General features: G+C 33.6%; 1 pseudogene; it reads left to right on the top strand.

Moving 5' to 3' along the window:
• The first annotated feature begins 3,933 nt into the window (after positions 1–3,933).
• Positions 3,934–6,928, top strand: LOC141370688 (mitochondrial import inner membrane translocase subunit Tim9 pseudogene; annotated as a pseudogene).
• The last annotated feature ends 17,896 nt before the right edge of the window (positions 6,929–24,824 follow it).

Genomic DNA, 24,824 nt, shown 5'->3' with positions numbered 1-24,824 from the left:
GGGCATGTGTTGATGACCACAGGGTATTATATACAACTAATGAATCGCTGAACACTACATCAAAAACTAATGATGTACTATATGTTGGCTACCTGAACATAATAAAAAAAAATGATACTGTATCACATATCTCAAAGTTGCTAAGAGAATAAATCTTAAATCCTCATCACAAGAAAGAAGAATGTTAACTAGTCTTGTGATAATTTTTCAATACATCCAAATATCAAGTCATATACACCTGAAGCTAATATGTCAATTTTACCTCCATAAAAACATAAATGACACAAATGAAAATGTAAATATTTGCTAACAATGAAATATTTGTAATGTCTACACATTAACATTTATTATGAATATTTAATAAACAGTAAGCATTAAAGTTAAGCCCATATCTCAATCCATAGAGTACTTATACAAGAACTAGAGAAAACAATGGAGCACATCCTCTATATACTATACTATGATCTATTCCTAAGGCTCAACCCAATGGAAAATGACTTACATTCTGCAGAAAGTAACCATCCCCCAATTCCCTCTCTGAAAGTTTAAGATAATTCTATTATATGTCTGATATGTTTTATGAACATATGGATTGATAGCCCTTCAGTTAACTGTGGGGAAATTAATAAATTAGATTATAGGGCACCTGGGTGGCTCAGTTCGTTAAGCGACTGCCTTTGGCTCAGGTCATGATCCTGGAGTCCCGGGATCGACTCCCACATCGGGCTCCCTGCTCAGCAGGGAGTCTGCTTCTCCCTCTGACCCTCCCCCCCCATGCTCTTTATCTCATTCTCTCTAATAAATAAAATCTTTAAAAAATTAGATTATAAAGACTTCTCTCTCTGAAAAAAGAGAGGAAATAAGTGACAAAATTGCAGCAGGATATAATTATCCAATAAGATATTGATATCTAGATTAAAAGATTGATCTTTCTCCCACTTCTTCAGTATTGTCACTGTAGGAAAACAGTGACATGCTACAGATACTTAAATATGTTTCCAAATAGGTGTTTTCCTTAAAATCTGAGCAATTGTTTGCTTGAATAATTTCATTGTATACACTTCGTGTACTGAGAATTTACATTCTGTGCAATATTCTTGAGCATTCTAAGTGGTTCTATCACATCACTTGTAGGCTGTTAAATTACTATGTGTGATTTTGAAACAAAAGACATTTTCTTCAGGTACACACATACACAGCACAATTAGATTCAGTAAAATGATTCTGAAGGCATTCCACACATTAAGGTTTGCAGTTTCATACCAAAAATCACTTTTTTTTTTGTTCTTAGCTCCTTTCTAACCAATGATGTGCAATCAATACTACACTTCAACTCAAATAATCTTTCACACCCTTCCCTAAAGTTTTTGAAAACTTATTGGAATTTAAAATCAATTGGAAGAAACCTAGCAAAGTACCCTGTAAACCAAAGTAACCCATCCAATTCTTCACTCAGTTACCATAACACAGTGTACCAATATATCTGATAAATCCTTATGATTATTGTCTGTCCATCCAAAGCATTAAAACCCACTGATATATAATCAGAGTGAAGAAGGGTGTTTGGTGAAAACCAATTAGAAAGAGATAATTTTAAGATGGCTATTTGTCTCCATTTATTGTTAACTATTCCATTCATTTTGTTGTTATATTTAAGCAATAGAAAAAGAGCCAAGAAATAAGCAAAAAAATCACCTAACACCACTGAGAAAAAATTACTACTAAATAGTTTCTATCCTTACAGAAAACATAATTCCTGCGATTTATGTATACATGTTATTTACCTACAGATAACTTATTCACAGATGTCTTTCACACCTATAAGATCTTTGCCTCCAGCATCGTTGCTGGTTACTGTCTCCTTGTTTGATCTTGACAATTTGTACAAGAAATAAGTAAAGGCTAAGGCAGAGGTATAAGTTGCCTCACTATACATTGAAAGTGTGCCCAAATACACACAGGATCCTTATTAAAAGATGGGATATTTTGTTCCTTCCAAATTTTAGGACATCTTTGTTCATTACCTGATTACTAAGATAATGAAATAGAGACTTCAAGGGTCACAAATGACAAAAATATGGTCTGCAAAATTTGCTCAGGAAAGTCACTGAACAAATAGTTATGACTGCAACAACAGTAACAACAAATCCTGAAGAGGGGAAACATAGGGTTACCAGAGTTTCCATATTGATATATTCAAATAGTCCAGTTTTCAGCATCAACCAACACTGAGGTGTATAAAGAAGGCATGCTCTATACACAGGAAAGAAAGCAATCAATTGAAATCACTCGTAAGGAAGCAGAAACATTAGGATTAGTAGAAAATACTTTTAAACACTTATTGTAAACATCTTCAAAGAACTAATGGAAACTGTGTAAGGAACTAAAACCAAGAGAATGAGGTCTCATCAAATAGAAATTATGAAAAAGATATATATCAAGTATAGAGTTGAGAACTACAATAACTGAAATGGAAAATTCGCTAGAGGAGTTCAACAGCAAATAGGAGCAGGCAGAAAGAGATTTAGTGTCTTTCAAAATGGATTAGTTCAGACTATCTGATCTGAGAAACAGAAAAAAAAAATATCAAGACAAGGGAACACATCCCAAGAGACCTGTTGGGCACAACCAAGCACATGAGCACTATGACAATGAAAGTCCCATCAGGTGAGTGAGAAAAAAAAGGAGAAGAAAGACTATTAAAAAAAAACAAGGCTAACAAATCCCCAAACTTGATGGAAAACAATCTATACATTAAAGAAGTTCAGTGACCTTCAAGTAAAGATACACTTCAAGACCCACATTAAGACACATATTCAAACTGTCAAAAGCCAAAGTCAAAGAGACTCTCATAAAATCTGCATGAGAAAAGCAACTTATCAAATAACAAAGGGTGCTCAAAAATATTAACAGCTGATTTTCAAAACCATATAGTCTACAGGAAGAGGATACCTTCAGTTTTGACAAAAAAAATCTATTTAAAAGAAGACTTCATAAATCGGTAATTGTAATTATGTGTTATTGGGCAAACAATGTACAAAGATGTAGTTTTAAAAGTGACATCATAAGGGGAGAATGAAAATATATAGACACAAAGTGTTTGCATATTAACTGAAATTAAGTTGGTAATAATCTGATCTATAAAGATGTTAACTGTAATTTTCAGAGTAACCACTAAGAAAATAACTAGAAAATACATAATATAAATTATGACAACGGAATTAAAATGGTATAATGTAAAATATGTTTATTATGAAAAAGATAAAAAACAAAGTTAAAAAAGTCAGGCTGGTAGAAGTAAGTCCTTTTTTCAAGTAATTACATTAAATGTAAATGGGCCAGCCTCTTCAGTTGAAAAGGCAGAGATTGACAGACTAGATTAAAAAAAAAAAAGATCCAACTATGGGCTGCCTACAAGAGACTTGAAATCCAAAGATACAAATAGGTTGAAAGTAGAAGTATGATAAAATATTTTCCAGGCAAACAGTAACCACAAGAGAGTTGGAATGTCTGTACAAATACCAGACACAGTAAACATTAAGAACATTCATTAATAGAAAGAAAGACTTTATATCAATCAGAGAAAGACATGTATCATATGACCTCACTGATATGAGGAATTCTTAATCTCAGGAAACAAACTGAGGGTTGCTGGAGTGGTGGGGGGGTGGGAAGGATGGGGTGGCTGGGTGATAGACACTGGGAGGGTATGTGCTATGGTGAGTGCTGTGAATTGTGCAAGACTGTTGAATCACAGATCTGTACCTCTGAAACAAATAATACATTATATGTTAAAAAAAAAAAAAGAAGAAGAAGAAGATAGCAAGAAGGAAAGAATGAAGGGGGTGAAATCGGAGGGGGAGACGAACCATGAGAGACGATGGACTCTGAAAAACAAACTGAGGGTTCTAGAGGGGAGGGGGGTGGGGGATGGGTTAGCCTGGTGATGGGTATTAAAGAGGGCACATTCTGCGTGGAGCATTGGGTGTTATGCACAAACAATGAATCATGGAACACTACATCAAAAACTAATGATGTAAGGTATGGTGATTAACATAATAAAAAATGGGAAAAAAATAAAAAAAGAAAGAAAGACTTTATAAATTGTAAAAGGGTCAATCCATTAAGAAAATATAATATTTATCACATATACACAGTTAAAAAGCAACATTTCAAAACACAAGAAGCTAAAGCTGACATAATTTAAGGTAGAAATAGTTCACCATGAATGAATAGAACTTTCAGTACCCCACTTTAAATAATGAATACAACAAGTAGAGAAAGGATCAACAAGAAAATAAAGAATTGACAACAGTACAAACCAAATAGAATTGAGAGCGATCTACAGAAACCTCCATCTATCAACATTAGAATACACATTCTTCTCAACTGTACATGGAACATTCTATAAGACAAACCATATATTGGTTCATAAAACAAGAATCAATGGATTTTTAACAGTGAAATAATGCAAAATATATTCTCTGACTACAATGGAATGAATTTGGAATCATATACAGAAGGAAATTTAGAAGCTAACATGTGGAAATTAAACACATACTGCTAAATAACTAATGGATCAAATAATTAAATTATACAATAGTTTGAAATTAAAAATAAAAACACAGTATAAAAACTTGTGGTATGCACAGAAAATAGTGCTCAGAGGAAAATTTATAGCTCTAAATACCTACATCAAAAAAGATGGGAAAAAAACCTATAACCTAACTTTCTACTTTAAGAAACTAAAGAAAAATTAAAGGCAAGAAAAAGAAAATATGAATGAAATAAAACAGCAAAAACAATGAAAAAGAACTAAAATAGTTTTTTTTTTTTTAAAAGATCAAAAACATGAACAAACTAAAGAAGTTAAAAAGAAATAGAATTACCACATTTAGGAGTAGACGTGTGGACATTAGTCCTGATCTTAGAGAAATTGATAAGAGAACAGTATGAAAACTTCTAAGCTGCACATTACTAGACCAGCCAGATGGAATAGATGCATAGTGAAATATATGGGGAAGGGCACGGAGCTTCCATGCCCCCACTGAGCATGCTACTCTCCCCAAATCTCTATGTGTTCACCATCCTGGAAACTCTTTGAACTCCATCCTTTCTGGTTTTAATGGAAGCTTCATTACATAAGCATGGTTGATTAAATCACTCACTATTGGAAGTTGATTCAACCACCAACCACTCTCCCTTTCCCTGCCATAGGGAAGGGTGTTAGGACCCCAATTCTCTAATCACATGGTTTGCTCCATGGGCAATGAGACCCAATTCTTAGGTGTTTTCCACAAGGTGTTTCATTAACTTAATACAGAAACTGTTATTGCTGTAATCACTTTGCAAATTCCAAGTCTTTGGGGAGCTGTGTGCCAGAAACAGATAAAAACCAAGTATCTATTTCTAATTATAAATTGCAATATTACAGGTATCATGAAAATGTTCAGGAATTTGTGGTGATTGTGCCACACTGTGAACATACTAAAAACCAATGAATCACACAAATTAATGTGGATAAAACAGTGAGTTTCATGTTACATATAAATTTGACTCAATAAAAAACATTTTAAGAGAATCCAATGGGTTTTAGTACTAAAAGATTCAATAACAAATACAGCTAAATGAATAAGCTCAACAGAATGGAAAGCTCAAAGGGGTCTATAAACATGCAGTTAGAACAACAGAATTACATAATCTGAACAAAAGAAAGAAAAAAGGAGAACTGCTTGGAGCTTTAGGCAATTACAGGACTACAAGAAAAAAAAACCTATCAATCATACCATCTGAGTCCCAGAAGAGTAGGCTGAAAGAATAAAAAAATATTTTGGCCCTAATTTGGCCAAAGACATAAACCTAAAACTCAAAAAAGTGAATAAACCTCAAACAGGATAAACCTAAATAAATCAATGTCAAGAGACACCATAGTTAATAATCTTGTAAAAACTGAAGACAAAGAAATTCTCTTGAAAGCAGCCAGTGGGAAACCACTCTATCAACTGAGGTAAAACAAGATCTGGCCAGATTTCATAACAGAATTTATGGAATTTATGGAAATTATGGATGTAGAAGGAAATAAAATGGCATTTTTATTAGGCTAAAAAGAACTGTCAACACAGAATCCTTTATTTAGCAAAAATATCCTTTGAGAATTAGTGAAAAATCAAGATACTCTCGCAGATGAAGGAAAACAGATTTTTTTTTTTTGTAGGCCAACATACCTACCCTAAGGAATGTCTAACAGAAGTTCTGTAAACACAATGGAAACAATAAAAAGAAATTTTGTAATATTAGGAAGAAATGGCAATAAAAACAGAAAAAAATATATGGGAATTCAACAGATTTTCCTTCTCTTGAGATTTCAAAATCATGTTTCAAGCAAAAATTATAATATTAATATGGTCTTTTTGCACAGTAAATATTTACACCATTTTGATTATAAATGGGAGAGGGCGCTCCGCCCCTAGATTCTACTGGCAGCGCAGCCCCCCAGCCTCGCACTGGTGTCGGGTGTGAGAGCCTGTGCTTAAGTAAGAAACCAGTCATTAGAAACATTCAAGCAAAGGTTGGACAACTAATTTTCCAGAACAAAAGGAAACTCATGCATCAGAAAAGGTGACTAATAAACATACCAATAGAATATGGCTGCACAAATACCAGAATCTAATCAGATAAAACAGTTTAAGGAATTTCTTGGAACCTACAATAAACTTACAGAAACCTGCTTTTTGGATTGCGTTACAGACTTCACAACAAGAGAAGTAAAACCTGAAGAGACCATCTGTTCCGAACATTGCTTACAGAAATAGTTAAAAATGACACAAAGAATATCCATGAGATTTCAGGAATATCATATTCAGCAGAATGAAGCCCTGGCAGCCAAAGCAGGACTTCTTGGCCAACCACGATAGAGAAGTCCTAATGGATGGACTTTTGTTGAAAGATTGCCAGCAGCTATTGTGATGGAAATGAGGATTCATCTGATAGAATCCCCTGAAAGCAGCAGCCACCATATTAAACTGTCTGTCCTAACTTTGGCAAATGGAAACAACTGGAGAAACAAAATTGCTATTTACCGAGAATAATCAAAATAGGAGGTCTCATTGTTGAATGAAAATAATAAGATGCAACATTTATTGAGGCCTTAAGATTCAGCAGCTTGGTAATTTCATTAGAAAAATAAACCATTGTTTCTTCAATTGTGACTGTTAATTTTAAAGCAAAATATGTGTTCAATCATGTATGATATAGAATTTTTTATTACTAAAAGTAAAATAAATGGAAATATCACTGAGCAGTTGTTTATACTATATATATAGTACCATAGTATTCTGACTGGACTGTGGATATGTTGAAATGTTTTTCAATCACGATCATCCTCCAAGTATTCCTGTTCATTCATGTCTGCCTCAAATTGCTGGTAAATACATAAAATAGTTACTTGCTAATCATTTCAATGCACGATCGTTTCTTGCCTCCCTTCTTGTGTCAGGGTGGCCATTATACATTCGTATCCTAGGCATATTTTTTCATATGTCTACAGGAAACATCCCATCTGAGACTACCTTGTGAATGTGTAAGAGTTGACTAGTATGCTCTAGTGGAGACTGTGTTTTGTGTTTTGTTCAAAAGCTGAGTCCAACATGAATGATTCTCAGTCCAACATTATACAGTGTATTCTCATCCATGATGTGTGATCAGTGCAATAAAAAGTGAACTGAAAAAAAAAATAAATGGGAGAGGGCAAAAGGATATAGACACTTCAGTCAAATTGGTAAAATGTTAACAGCATGGATTTTTCTGTTATTTTTATGTAACAATCTTAGAGCAAGCACTAAAGAGCCATATAAAGAAGTACACAGGGGCGCCTGGGTGGCTCAGTCGTTAAGTGTCTGCCTTCGGCTCAGGTCATGATCCCAGGGGCTCAGGTCATGACTCCAGGGTCCTGGGATCAAGCTCCACATCGGGCTCCCTGCTCGGCGGGAAGCCTGCTTCTCCCTCTCCCACTCCCCCTGCTGTGTTCCCTCTCTCACTGTGTCTCTCTCTGTCAAATAAATAAATAAAATCTTAAAAGAATACACTAAAAAATACTAGAAATAAACATTTTTTAGAATTCCATTTTTAAGTGACCTCAGAAAAGCAGAAAAAGAAAACAAAAATACAGAAATATTAAACAGAAAAAAGAAAACAGACTTAAATCTTATTAGAGAATAATAGTAAATGTAAATTGTTTAAATATTGAAAAGAAAGATCAACAAGTGGAAAAAAGCACATTACCTAATAATGTGTAGACAAACTCATTTCAAGTATAATGGTATAAATAGGGTGAAAATAAGTGATAGAAAAATATATACTATAAAATAATTAATCAAAGGTAAATAGGAGTAGCTCTGTTAATATTAGATAAAATTTACCTCACAACAAAGAAAATTACCAAGGACAGAGAGGGTAAATTTTACAATGATGAAAGCCCATCAAGTAGATAGAGGAATCTTAAAGCAATGAGCAACAGACCTACAAAAAAGGAAAAGGAAAAAAGAGATAAATCCAGAATTCTACTTGGAGACATCAACATCTCTCTCACAATACTTGATAGAAATAAAGAGGAAATTAGCAAGGATTAAGTGAAAGTAGTACAACCAACCAACAGGATTTACTCAACTTCTAAAGACTAGTCCCCCAAACAACAGTAGAATGCATATAATATTTATCTGTCCATGGAATATATCCAAGATAGAACATATCTTAATCATAAAACAAACCTTAACTAATTTTTATTTTTTTAAGATTTCAGAGAGAGAGAGAGAGGGAGCGCACGTGTGCACACAAGCGAGCGAGAACACATGGGTATGAGGGGCAAAGGAAAAGAGGGTCCTAGGCAGAATCTCTACTGAGCACAGAGCCCTACAGAGCGCTCAGTCTCACAACCCTGAGATTATGACCTGAGCCGAAATCAGGAGTTGGACGTTCAACCAATTGAGCCACTCAGGCCCCCAACCTTAACTAATTTTTAAAGAACTGCAATCATACAAATTACGTTTCCCGACTGCATTGAATGCAAAATAGAAAATAACATAAAGACAACAAGAAAATCTTCAAATACATGGAAAATTAATGATACACTTTAAAATAATACATAGGTCAGAGAGGAATTTACAGAGAAAGTAATAAATCATGCATAGAACTAAATGAAAAATAGAGAATATCAAAATATGAAGGGCACAGCTATCTCATGTCTGAGAGGGAAATTTATATAACTAAAGATTTACATTAGAAAACCAGGAAAGACCTTAAAACAATAACCTAATTACCTTCCTCAAGAGACTAGAATACAGAAAAGCAACGTAAACCTAATGCAGGCATAAGGAAGGACATAAAGAAAAGCAGAAATCAATAAAATGAAGCCAGCAAAACAAAGAATCAATGAACCAAAAGGTTATTTCTTCAACAAATATCAGTGAAAGTGATAAGCCTCTAGAAAGGCTGACAAATGTAAGAAGAGTGAAGATATAAATCTCAGATTTAGAAGAAGAATAGGAGATACCATAACAGATCCTATAGCCATTTCAATTCCTTGGAAATGACAAATTTCCCAAAATTAATCAAAATGAAATGACAATCTGGGGCGCCTGGGAGGCTCAGTTGGTTAAGCAACTGCCTTCGGCTCAGGTCATGATCCTGGAGTCCCGGGATCGAGTCCCACATCGGGATCCCTGCTCGGCAGGGAGTCTGCTTCTCCCTCTGACCCTCTTCCCTCTCGTGCTCTCTCTCATTCTCTCTCTCTCTCAAATAAATACAATCTTAAAAAAAAAAAATACTTGGGCTTCTAAAAAAAAATGAAATAGACAATCTGAATAGACCTGTTACTTCTAAAGAAATTGAATTTGTAATAAGAAATATTCCAAGTAGAAATATCTAAGTCCACATGATTTTGCTGGAGAATTCACACAAGCATTCAAAAAATAAACATCGCTAACTTTGCAGGACAATATATCAAAATACAAATGTCAGTTGTGTTTCTACAGTCTTAACAGATAGATGGAAACAAAATTATACAGAATCTGTGTCATGAAAATTCTATAAAATTGTCTAAAGAAATCAAAGAAGCTCTGTATCAATGGCTAGAAGCACTCCATCATGAACTGAAAAATTCAAGACTAGTGATCATAACTATCCCCAAGCTCATCTATAAGTTTAATGTAATTTCTGTCAAATCTCAGAAATAGTTTTTTAGACATAGACAAACTTATTTCCTTTTTTCTTCCATTTTTTATTTAAATTCTAGTCAGTTAACATACAGTGTTGTATTAGTTTTAGGTGTAGAATATAGTGATTCCACACTTCTGTACAACAACCAGTGCTCATCACAAGTGCCCTCCTTAATGCCCATCACCCAGTTACCTCATTCCCCACCCCCAGCCTCCCCTTCAGCAACCCTCAGTTTGTTCTCTGTAGTTAAAAGTCTCTTTTATGGTCTGCTTCTTTTTCTTTCCCCTATGTTCATCTGTTTTGTGTCTTAAATTCCACATATGAGTGAAATCCTATGGTATTTGTCTTTCTCTGACTTATTTCACTTAGCGTAATACCCTCTAGTTCCATACACATCATTGCAACTGGCAAGATTTCATTCTTTTTTTATGGCTAATATTCCATTATACACACACACACACACACACACACACACACACACACACATCTTATTTATCCATTCATCAGTAGATGGACATTTGGGCTGTTACCATAATGTGGCTAGTGTTGCTGCTATAAATATTGGGGAGCATGTGCCCCCTCAAATCAGTATTTTTGTATCCTTTGGGTAATTACCTAATAGTTCAGTTACAGAGTGGTAGGGTAGTTCTGTTTTTAACTTTTTGAGGAATCTCCATACTGTTTTCACGTGGCTGCACCAGTTTGCATTCTCACCAACAATGTGAGAGGTTCTCTTCTGCATCCTTGCCAACATCTGTTGTTTCCTGAGTTGTTCATTTTAGCCATTCTCACTGGTGTGAGGTGGTATCTCATTGTGGTTTTGATTTCTATTTTCCCTAATGATCGATGATGTTGAGCATCTTTTCCTGTGTTTGTCAGCCATCTGTGTATCTTCTTTGGAAAAATGCCTCTTTGTGTCTCACAAACTTATTTTAAAATATATGTGCAAAGTACAAATGATAGAATTTTTCAAAAAAAATTTAGAAAAGAATATAATGGGAGAAATTTCTCTATCCAGCATTAAGGCTTATCATATAACTATAGTAATCAAGACAATGTGGTATTTCTGGAGAAATAGACAAAAAGACTAAAGGAAAAAATCAGAGAACCCCAAAATTTACCAACATAAATATGTCTAACTGATTTTTTTTTTACAAGGGTTAAAAAGCAGTTCAGTAAAGAAAAGATCACCTTTTCAAAAAACAATCCTGAAACAATCGGATATCTAAATGTATCTCAACCTTAACTTCATACTTTGTACACAATTTAAATAATATTTAGGGGTACATGGGTGGCTCCGTCAGTTAATCATCTGACTCTTGATTTCAGCTCAGGTCATGATCTCAGGATTGTGAGATCAAGTCCTGTGTCGGGCTCCACAATGGCATGGAGCCTGCTTAAGATTCTTACCCTCTCTCTGTGCCCCCTCACATGCTGTAAATAATTACAATATAATGTAATATAATAATATAATATAATATAATATTTTTAAAGGGTAAAACATTTAGTTAAAAACTCAAGAAAAAACTTTGTGACCTAGGGCTAGGTAAAGAGTTCTTAGAGTTCAAACTAGAATCACAATCCCTGAAAGAAAAAATTGTGAACTACATCAAAATTTAAAACTTTGGGGGTGCCTAGGTGGCTCAGTCAGTTAAGCATCCAACTCTTGATATCAGGCCAGATCTTGATCTCAGGGTTGTGAGTTCAAGCCCCAAGTTTAAGTAGGCTCCAAGTATGGAGCCTTAAAAAAAATAATACATTTAAAAACTATGCCTTGGTAAAGGCCCTATGAGGATTAAAAAAGAAGAAAGAAAAAAGCCAGAATACTGAGAAAGTTAAATTTCTAAATTTGACAAATGCCTTCTACCTAGAATATTTAAATTGGTAGACTTAGTTGGTGGGGGAGGGACCCAAAACTACAATGAGAAAATGGACAAAATACATGTACAGACATTTCATTGAAGTGGATATATTTATCCACACACACACAGTAATATAATATATACAACTTAGTGCCCTATATGGGTGCCCTAGATTATACACACACACACACACACACACACATAAAGCACCCATAAAATATGTTTTATTAGCCAGTAAGGAAAGTTTAGTTAAGACCAAAATGAAATATCAATAGTTCCTATCAAAACCCCTCAAGTAAAAATAAATTGTACCAATACCAAATGCTGGTAAAAATGTGGGGAAAATGCATCATTCACGCACTGCTTCAAGAAATATTAACTGATCCAGCCATTCTAAAATTCACTTGGCAATTTCTTAAAAAATCTAAACATGCACTTCCTATATAATCCAGGAATTGTAATGTTTGGCATTAATTTCTATTAAATGAGATCTTATGTTTGTACAAAATCTGCATACAAATTTTTATAGCAGCTTGGTCATACCTTTAATATGTGAATTGTTAAACAAACAGTGGTACATCCATTTCATGGAATATGACTTATCATTAAAGACACTATTGATACACATAACATCTTATATCCAGTCCAACAATTATCTTGAGCATAAAAAGTCAATCTTAAATGGTTACAAGCTATATGATTCTACTTATCAGCATTCTTGAAATGACAAAATTAGAATGATGAAAACAGATTCGTTGTTGCCAGGGGTTGAGGTAGTAATAGGCACAGGTGGCTGTGACTCTAAGAGAGCAACATGTGGGATCCTTGTGATAAAACTATTCTGCATCTTGACTCACATAGTGGTGACATGAATGTAAACATTCGATAAAATAGCAAATAACTAAACACACATACATGCACAAATTTAGTGCATGTAAAACTGGTGGACCTGAATAAGGTAAAAAGATTTTTTTAATGCTAATATCCTTGTTATGATTTATAGTTTAATTAAGAAAAATGTTTCCATCTTGGGAAAATTGGATAAAGAATATAGGGACCTCTCTGTTATAACTATGTGTGAATCTATAATATCACAAAATAAAAAGCTAGAGAAAGAGAAATAAAAGAGCAACAAAATAGTTAATTTAGGGATAAGAAAATGTAGAGAGGAAATAGATTTTATAACAAGAAAAAAAGAATACTATTTCTAAAAAGTTATATACTTCTTTAAGTACATGGATGCACATCTCAATTTTTTTTAATTTATACCACTGTAGACTAGATTGTTGAAAGCATTGTTCTGTGAAGTTATTCTATCTGGGGAAAAAAAAAAAGCATATTCTTTTTATAATCTGATCCTATTTGCCGGAAATGTTAAGCTGTTATATTTGTATCATACTATTTCAAACTAAAAAGAATATCTCTATTAGTACCTAACATCCTGATTCCTTAGTGCTTAAATTGGAAGGCTTGAAAATGAAAGTTTTAATTGAACTCCTAAAATGTACCAGTTTGCACCAGCATGAAATAACTTTCTAAGATATTCTATTCAAGCCATCAGTACATTTAACGCAATCTCTATCAGGATTCCAATGGCATTTTTTACAGAAGTAGAAAAATAATCCTAAAATTCATATGGAACCATTAAAGACCCCAAATAGCCAAAGCAATCCTGAGAAGAAAGAACTAGAGACATCAAAAGTCCTGATTTTAAACTATATTAAAAATCTCTTGTAATCAACACATTATCATACTGGCACAAAAACAGACACATAGACCAATGGAACACAATTAAGAACTCGGAAATAAGCCCATACAAAAATGGTCAACTAGTATTTGGCAAGGGAGCCAAAAATATTCAATGGAAAAAAAGATGTTCTCTTCAACAAATGGTGCTGGGAAAATTAGACATTTACATGTTAAAAGAAAATGAAATTAGACCCCTATCTTTCACCATCATGAACTTTAACTCAAGAAGGATTAAAGACTTAGAAGAAAACCTAGAAATAAAGCTCCTTGACATGGTTCTTGGCAGCAAATTTTTGGATATGACATCTAAAGCACAAGCAACAACATAAAAAAGAAAAAAAACTAAAACAAGTGGGACTACATCAAACTAGAAGGCTCTGCACAGCAAAGGAAGTCATCAAGAAAATGAAAAGACAACCTATGGACTGGGGAAAATATTTACAAACTGTGTATGTGATAAGGGGTTAATATGCAAAATATGTAAAGAACTCCTACAACTCAATAGCAAAATATATATATATATATATATGTGTGTGTGTATATATATATATAATTTAAAATGGGCAAAGGCCTTGAATAGACAGTTTTTCCAAAGAAGATAGTCAAATGTTAAACAAGTATGTGAAAAGATGTTCAACATCATTAATCACAAGAAAAATGCAAATCAAAACCATAATGGTAGAAGATATCACGTCATAACTGTTCGAATGGCTAGTATCAAAAAGACAAAGAAAACAAATATTGGCAAGAATATGGAGAAAAGGAACCTTGTGTACTTTTGGTGGGAACCTCCGTTTGTTATAGCCACTATGGCAAACAGTATGGTAACTTCTCAAAAAATCAGAAAAAGAACTGCTCTATGATTCTGCAATTCTACTTCCGGGTATTTATCTGAAGAAAATGCAGTTACTATGTTGAAGAGGTATCTGCCACCTCCTTTTTCATGGCAGCATTATTTACAATAGCCGAGATATGGAAACAACATAAGTGTCTGTTGATGGATGAATGGATAATGCAATTATCATGCAATTGTAGAGTGTGTATTTACAAACACACACACACACACACACACACACACACAGGCATAAACACACACAGTGGAATACTATTCAGCCATAAAAAATGGTAATCCTGCCATTTGTGATAATATGGATCTTGAGGGCATTATGCTAAGTGAAGTAAGACGAAAAAGGACAAATACATTATGTCCACTTAGATATGGAAGCTAGCAAAACCCAACTTACGGAAAAAGGGACCAGATTTGTGGTTGCCAGAGGCAAGGCGAAGAGGGTAGAGAAATTGGGTGAAGGTGGTCAAAAGGTACAAACCTCCGGTTATAATAAGAATTAGTTTTGGGGATGTAATGTATATGATGGCTATAATGAGAACTGCAATATGGTATATTTGAAAGTTGCTAAGAGAATAGATCCCCAAAGTGCTCAACACTGGGAAAAATTATTTTTGTAACTATATAATGTAATGGATGTTGCTTAATGTGGTAATCATTTTGCAATATATGTAAGTCAAATCATTACCTTAAATGTACATGGTGGTATATGTCAATTATATCTCAATAAAGCTTCAAGGAAAAGAAACATTCTGTTTGAACTATGAGGTATTTACCCATCACTAGATGGTCACATGGTTCTTTCATCTCCTTTTTTTCTTTATACTGATGGGGGTCTGCCGATGATGATATGGTATGTTGATAATCATAAAAACTTGGTTTTCTAGCCAAATGCAAAAATCTGTTCTATATCAAATACATCTTGACATTATGACTACAAATTATCTTCAGTCTGTGCTTCTACCCAAGCTAGAAACTCTGAAGCATAGTTATTAAAATGTTCTGTCATTGTAGTTTTTATTCCAAAGCATAGGAGATTGAGTAACATTTTTTTCTTTTTTCCACCCTTTCTCAAGCACTAAGGACTCCAGAGGCTTCTTTAGTAGATAAAACCATTATGTTACACTTTATAAATTGTGTAGCAACTGACAGTCACAGAATAGCTTCTTTTAGGGTAATTTATTAGCTTGAACACATGATAAGCACTCCATATTCTACAACCATGTCAAATAGATCTGAATTCAACTACTTTTGTGTGAGAGAGGAACTCATCCTCTTCTATATCCCCTTAGCGTCATTCTTAATCTTTCAACTCAATGTATATTTCTTATGTACTTTCTACATGCCAGACATTGTGTTAGGCACATAAACAAATATTATAAATAGAAAAGTATGGTTCCAGTCTCAAGATATTTAGAATTACAAAGGAAGAAAAACCCTGCTCAAGTATTTACAGTAAAGTATGGTAAATGTTCTAAGGAGCCCTCTTGCTCTTACGTTGATTTATTCTTCAGTCTGATGCCAGTCCTTGATCTTAAATCCATTATTTGTAGATAAATACCATATTGAATCAGCATGGTAGTTAAAGACAACCTGGTGATAATCCACCTGATCTCTTTTGAAAATTCTGTCCCAGAAAAAAATATAAAGAAAAACCACAACAACACTCAATTTTTAGCTTAATAATTTATCTTTTGATGGTTACTTTTCTGATCTTTGTTGAAAATTAAATTTAAGGCCACAGAGACATATATAGTCCATTTATTCTAAAAGGCTAATCAATAATCTGTCGGTCTTCAAAAGAAATGTAGAACCTACATTCTATTTTCCTAATTGTGTTCCTTAGATTGGTTTCCTGAATAAACTGTTTGGTGGGGGGTAAACTTCAGGCTCCTTTTTTTTTTATTGCATATTCACATATTAATTTCTAGGAATACATGTTTTCGGATTCTTGTTATTAGTAAGGCAGGCACTAGTGACAGAAAGATATAAATGAGATGGGTATTATGGAGCTATTATGTATTTATTACTTGATCCTTCTCTTTTTTTATTGTTTAATCTTTATAACATCCCCAAGTTTTTATAATTTTCCTATCCTTATGACAAAACTAAGGCTATATTACTTAGCCTAAAGTACAATAATACATTAACAAAATATCAGAGTAAGAAAATTTCTAGCATAAAAAGTACCCTATTAACAAATGATTAAAAAGTTCTGTTTGATGTAAAAATCTTGGTATACTAAATGGCCCTGATAGCTTTCTAGTCTGAAATAAAGATGTATGCTTTGAAATTTGAAAATTCTCAAATACAGCCAATGAAATCTTTTCTGGTGAAGTTTTATAGTAATTTCAACTATATGTTTGGTTTGAGACTTGATTTCAAATACTAGTTATAATTTTATATCAGCTACTTCACATTCCTCCTTAACACAAAGGTAAGTAAAGAATTGCCACTTAGGGCAGAGTGACTTGTACAAGGATAGAATTCATTTGATGCATTTGGAACTAACATAAAAACGAATTTGTTAAGAGAAGAGTAAATTGGAAGATAAATTTTTCCCTTTTTGTTTTTGAGGATAAAATGATTTTTGGCAGCTCTATTAATCTAATTATCTCCCAGACAGGATTTTGAGAGCAGTAAATAATTTGGGAGACATCATTTTTTTGCAATGTAGTTCTATATAATTTACTCATTCATTCAGTTTTTCAGTATAGGTGAGGAGTCATTTTTACCAAGTTCTCCTAATTGTTACATGTATTCATTCAGATCACTCCAACCTGAATGTTTACAAATTAGGAAAATAACCTGCTGACATATTCTAGTTTTTCTACCTAACTTCCTTATGATATTTAATGCTATTCCAACAACTTCACTGCTTTGTAACATCTTTTTCTCTCTGACTAAACAAATGTCCTAGCGTATCGTCCTGAAAACTCAGATTCCCATGTCACAATTCATATGATTCATTCACTTAAATACATATTGATCATTTTTTTTATACGTAATGTGCTGGGGAAGGGTCTAGAGATGCATTTATGCCCCTTGCTTCAATGTCATTTTTTACAGTTTGAGGTAAAATTCTGTCTTCCTTCTAGACTATAGCAACTTTGACATAGTGAAGATAAAATTTAATAAATAAAAGCATGAGTGAATATTTCTTTCCCAGGGTTAAAACCTGAGAACCATAGGACTGAACCATAGACATCACCACCTCCTTAATGCAAGGGAAGGGTTAGCTGTGATCTTAGAAAATCCCAACTCTCCCAAGGCCTCCTAACCCTATCTGTCTGTGGGTAACCATCTTAGGCAGTTTGTAGAATGTTTTCATATTGACAACAGTTTTAGAATGTCTGAGCATTCAGAGGTAGAGCTTCCTATGGATTTTAGAAGTTAAAGTGCACTTAAAAAAAAAATGATCACCTCTCTTACCAGGTGTCCGTGGCTCCAGCAGGATTTAGAAGTGGCCCTTTGGGGAAGCAGGAACTGATGGATTAGGCTCAAGTGAGATTGCTTGTGGCTGTAATAGATGCTGCTCTAGTAATCAGGATGTTAGCCCCAGTGTTCTGGACATGGTCCAGTTCTGTAATTATTTCTGCCTACCTACTTTCCTCCCCTGAAGTTTCAAAGGAATTATTTTCTCTGCCTTTTCTGGAAAGCAAATAAAGAAGTTAATAAGGCCACATTCAGTTAAAGCAATACTACAATAATCTAATATATACTTACTGAAATTTTAAGAATAAAATGACTATACAATTCCTTGTCAAAAGATTTAATTATGTGCTCCAAATATGTCTTTACTCATATAAAGATAATTAGAAACAGACATATTCCAACCAATATAAAGTACACATGGGAATGTGAAATTTGAATTTAAATGTTCTGTTTACAGTTTTGAGAAATATAATCAGCAAAGCCAATTTTAACTTTTCCTTCAGCCCATGAGCCTGTATTCCACTCAGTTTTAATGTTTAACTATTAACTCATGACTCTGAAGCCTAAATTGACATGTCCTTTAGAGTTGTTTACCAGTGCCTTAAAAATCTCACTGATATTAGTGACAAAGTTGTTACAGTCTGTAGGTGAATTAACAGATTTTAAACATGGTTGGAACATGGCCAATTAACTTTATTTCTCAATATGAAAAGAACCCCAGATATAAAGAGAGCTTTGATATTGCCCTAAGCCTATTCTTCTGAGCAATTGAGAACTTAAATAGTTGAATTATAAAAACAGTAGAAAAAAGAATATTTGTTCAGGAACATAAAATTTTTTACATTTTGAGTTAGCAATTTACTAAGTGGGAACTCAATGTAGTTTAGCAATTAAAGTCATGTTTGTTATATATTATTTTTATTAACCTCCTGTTGTGACATCAATAAAACCATAGCAAGAATATCATGAAACTTTGCAAAAAGCAATTTTTTTTCTCATGTTAACATAAATGTGACCATCTAGAAATGGATGTGCTATTCTGCTACCATCTTATTCTTGTTTACAATGCTTGCTATCCTGAAAAATTTATTTCTTGCTACTAAACTTCTCAGCAATGTGACAAGTGTACTTTATAAATAATAAATTATAGAATAATTTGGGAAGCACTGCAATAGTACTGCCTGAAGATCGTTTGAAGGAATTTAGGAAGAAAGGTCATAGCTACAGAAGAGTGGCTTTGGACCACTGTCTGTCACTATTGGGTTAATGGTGTCTTTTCTCTGGACATTGTTTGGTTGCATCCTAGGTTAAAAATTTTGTTACCAGTGCAGAAGACTCAATAACATTATGTCCTTATTATTCTCTTGCATGTAGAACTTGAAATAGGGAGTAAAAATATTTCACAGATAACTATTATTTTCACCTAACAAGGTCTATTCTTCCATTTGCTTGGCATACCTAAATTATTTCAGAGCTGGAATTTCTGTGTCTTCAATTCATCTATTTGTGAAATGCTGACTAATCTGGCACATCCATTGCTTTCAAATATCCAATAGGTACTATAGAGCTTAATATTTGGGGTATTAATGTGTATGTTAATATCTAAGGCTGTCATTTTCAGATATGGGAATTAAGACCCTTACTAAAATGATTTGGCCATATTCAGAGCTAAATAGAGTCTGTCAAAGGACATTGAGCAAATCTCTCAGATTTTTAAAGTAAAATAAAATTTCATCTAAATGGTGATATGGGAGATGAAGAAATATCTACATTATAGCAGAAGATCAAAATACATTAGATTTCCGTTATATGTTAATAGTATAGACATATTTATATGGCATAAAGTAAAATACACCAGTAGTAAGAGCTCGTTCAAGCTATTACTATTTATTCAAGAATGCATCTATTTTACTAAGTGAAGTTTGGAGATACAAATGAGTATAATGTAATATACTGGTCACAGTCCACCTGATATGAATCTTAACTGTGCCTACTATAGGTAGTAGTGTTTTAAGCTTGTGCAAACCAGTACTCTGATGCTCAGGAGGGAGTTGAACTAGATCACTCTTCCAAGATCTGAGGTATTACAACTATCTAGAAGATAAATCTTCATTTATTTAAAATACATAAACATTTTAGGCACAAGGGGCCAACTTTAAGCATTTGTTGTGTCAACTTATCAACTGCAGGTAACTGGGGAATACTTTATGCTTTACTTTGGAGTCATTTAAAATAAGTGTTTCCCCCTATGTTTACCTTTTACTTTTTACTTTGCATATACCTGGAGTACAGAATACACATTATGTATAGTAAATTTTTACTCACTAATTTAAAAAAATAATCAGATTATATAGTTCTCCTGAAATTTATGTGGAAATGTAAAGGACCTAGACTTAGTAAAAAATTTTTATAAAAGATGAAAAGTAAAAGGACTAACACTACCTTATTTCAAGACTTATTATAATGGTACAGTAATTAAGGAGAAAGGAATGGACATACTGACCAATAAATAGGTCAACAGAACACAATATAAAGATTTCAGAATCATTCTCACACATTAAAAAAAAAAGCTATTTTTGACAAAAAAGTTTAAAGGCACTTCTGTACCTATAATGATATCCATATACCCCCAAATATCCACCTTAGATCCTTATCTCATACTGTGTACAAAAACTAACTCAAATGAATAATGTATCAAAATTAAAACCTACAACTATAAAACTTCCAGAAAAAAAAGCAATGAGGGCTACCTGGGTGGCTTAGTCAGTTAAGCCTCTGACTTGTGATTTTGGCTCAGGTCAGGATCTAATGGGTGGTCAGGTCAAGCTCTATATCTGTCCCCCTAACCCCACCCCACTCAGCCAGGAGTCTGCTTGAGAGTCTCTCCCTCTGCCCCTCCCCCTACTTGCATGCTCTCAAATACATAAATCTTTAAAAAAAAAAAGGTAATGAGAAAATTTTTAACAGTTATAGAAAACATTTTTAAAGCTATGATCCGAAAAAAGCTATGATACCAAAAGAAAGGTCCATAAAATAATAAATTGGACTTTATTAAAATTAAGTCCTTTGAAAAACACTGTAAAAATAATCAACAAAGTTGTTGAAAGGGAAACAATTGTTACAAATCCTATTTCTGATAAAGGGTTATATCTAGAAATCTCAAAATAAGCCAGTTTAAAATAAATGGGTAAAAGATTTGAGCAAATCCTTTAAAGAGTTTAGTAGTCTCTTTAAAAGTTAAACTTTTCAAAAGGCATAGGCATTCCACAACTAAGATATACCCAAGAAAATTGGAAACTTATGTCCATACTAAGACTTGTGCATAAATAATCATAACAGCTTTAAATGTAATAGCTTGATTCTAGATGCAAACCAAATAAGTGAATTCATCAATGCATAAACAAATGGTGGTTTATCTATAGATTTATACACTATCTAATAATAAAAATGAAGCAACTATTGGATGTATTTTAAAATAATTATGCTGACTGAATCAAGTCGAATAAAGATGATTCCATTTATATACAATAGTATTAGTAGAAAATTCAAATGGATCTGTAGAAAATTTATAACAAGTTGATCAGTGCTTTCCCTGGGAATGAGGAAAGGAAGTTGGTCAGGGAAGGGTGGAAGAGGGGAATTACAAGGAAACATGTGGAAACTTTGAAAATAATAAATATGTTTATCTTAATTGCAGATGGTTTCTTGGGCATATACATCATATACACTTTAAATGTGTGCAATTATACTTCAAAGGTCTTTTTTAAAAAAATTATGTGAGGGGCACCTAGGTGGCTCAGTCAGTTAAGCATCTGCCTTCAGCTCAGGTCATGGGATCAAGCTCCGCATCAGGCTCCCTGCTCAGCTGGGCGTCTGCTTCTCCCTTTCCTCCTGGCTTGTGTTCTCTCTTGCTATCTCTGTCTCGCTCAAATAAATATTTAAAAAATAAAAAAAATAAAAAAAATTTTACATGAGAAAGATAATTCAAATCCTTACATGTGAGTTCCTTGCAATATTACTAGTGAAAAATACACACTGGTGAAAAACTGGAGGAAATATTATATAAACACACATACACAGACACACACACACACACACACACACACACACACACATATATATATATATATATATATATATATATATATATATATATATACACATTTAGGGAAATTAGTAATGCAAAGAGAATGGAAAAGATTTGGGGTAAGGCTTAAAGGACAATATAAATATAGGGCAAAATGGAGATAGAATGGGAGAGGAAGACAGAAGTAGAAATAAACATATTTAATTAGCACTATATTATAAATTTAAAAGAAGGAAAACAATTTCATTAACCTCTTATTTGTGTTATTGGAATTTGACCACTGCATATTGTAAGTGGTCAAATAATATTGCTTATGGTCTCTAGAGTTCGGGCAGTTTTAATTGCACACTAGAAAACAAATATGTTTACGCTTTGCAGTGTGAGTAGTGTTCAAATAAAGGGGAAAGGAAACATCTGGGGTATTATAAAATAAGCATGACTACAAAATTAATCAGCTGCCATTTTTAATTATTGTAAGGCTGACTGACTTTCTAAGAGCAGGGAATTTGTCCTTATTTGGACATTGGCATTAAAAGGTTTTAGGTATATTACTGCATCACTCAGACACTAACAATTTGCCTTATTAAAAAATATATTGTACTGTGAAGGAATACTGAGAAAGAATGGTCAGAGGCCAGTTTGTATACCTCCCTTTTCTTCTACCAGTTAATATTTCATTCTACGTGTAACAACTAAATGTTAAAGAGAACAGGTTTTTCTGTTTATTTTTATATGATGTGATAGGGTATGATATATTATATTAATTATAATTATGTTCCCCCACCTAGAATATTCTCTTTGAAGCTTTTATTTCGGAGCTTTTCCCCCAAGACCTCTTTGCTTGTTCAAATTGTATATATTATACAGGATTCAGCATAAGCATTATCTCTTCTAAAAACATTCCCAAATCCCAAGGCTGGCTTTAGTTCCCCTTCTGTTTGTTAAATGTTATCGCCTGTTTACCACTTCAACTGTATGTAGTCTACTGCAATGATTATGTTACCTCTTCTTTCTCCTCCATTGGGCCAACCTGGACCAATAACCATGAATCCTTCACTTTTATTCAAGTACATGCATTGAAACTCTTAAGCATCTCACACATCCTTGATTGAAATCATGGAGTTCAATGTCCTTTTTTCCAAAGTCTCACTGAGAAAATACAGTGCAAAGATAAAATTTAAATAAATATTTGGCATACCAATAATTAGGAAGGGTAAGTTGACCAGTTACTTTGAAGAATTATGGAAATTAAAGAGCTCTTTTGTTCAAATCAACAGCAAAACTAAATACAGCCATATATATTGGCAAGCTGATGTAGAAGCGCTACTGAAGAAATGCATGTTGATCTTGGCAAGATATTTCCAGCCATTAGCTGGAGTGTGCTGTATCGTATCCCAAATGTTAACTTGCTGGGCCAATCCTCTGCCTTCACTACAAAAACAGCTCTATTTATAGTTTGGTCATAGGTTAAGAATAGCTAGTAAGACAAATTTTCTACACACACAAAAAATTGTGTATGGTGTCCCTAGAAAGTATGATAAAGCTACTAAGAAAAGCAAGATGATATTTTTGTTTTCTTTAGTCTATCCTAAATGATACATACGGCTCACAGACTAAAGCACATCCTACCCCACCATCATGCTCAGGACTTTTCCATTCCCAGCTGCACTTCCTGCCAGACAAACAGTGGTAGCCATAGGAAACCCATTTATTTCTAATACTGATAATTTGTTATTACTAATTATTACCAATCATTATTATTTATGTGAATGGACAATGAATTATCACTAAATACATGAAAAAATGGAGAGGGAAAGCAGAGATAACAAGTCAAAAATAAACCAACTTTCAAAAAAAACAAATTAGAATAAATTATATCTAGTTTATATAATCAGAAATTCCAGAAGAGTTTACATTTGTAAAACAAAAATAGGCTTATCTGAATAAAAGAACAGTGTTCTTCCTTTCCATCTGTGTTATCATGAGATCTTGCCACTTTTCTGTGCCTGTAACAGTGCCTGGCAATGCACGTACTATGTTTTTCTGCCCATCTGTGCTTCTAAATTCAAGGTAGTTAAAAGAGTTAAGAAATATCACACTAAGTTCAACTGATAAAAAGTGGCAAAATCTAAGCATATAATATTCAACAAAGTACCCCATTCATCAATTATTAAGCACCCGTTGCGTGTCAAATACTTTTCTAGGTTCTGAGAATGCAGCAGTATAGGAGAAAATAAATTATTTCCTTCAGGGGACTTATATTGTAGTGAGAGAATACTGAAATCATCAAACAGTGGTGTATGTTCAAAGAATAAAAATAAGGTAGGTAATGGGAATAGAGTAAGGTGGTGTATTCGGATTGTGTTCTGGGGGAAGATGTTTCTGATAAAATCATATTTAGCATTGACTTGAAAACAAAGTTGTTGTGCACCATGAGTCAAGAGGTTTCTAGGCAGAAAGAACAACCAATGTAAAGATTGTAACAAAAATCATGTTCCTGTCATATCCAAAGAATAAGGAGCTGAGTGAGCAATGGGGAGGGAAATAAAAGATGAATCAGAGAGGCCACCAGGGAAGGATTGTGTAGTACCTTCTAGCTATTGGCTTTCAGAATCCACTGTGGCAGGGCAAG

The sequence above is a fragment of the Callorhinus ursinus genome, unplaced genomic scaffold, assembly GCF_003265705.2.
Source record: "Callorhinus ursinus isolate GAN/ISIS: 27379988/994484 unplaced genomic scaffold, GSC_fseal_2.0 scaffold42, whole genome shotgun sequence".
NCBI lineage: Eukaryota > Metazoa > Chordata > Mammalia > Carnivora > Otariidae > Callorhinus > Callorhinus ursinus.
This window is presented reverse-complemented; position numbering and strand designations above follow the sequence as displayed.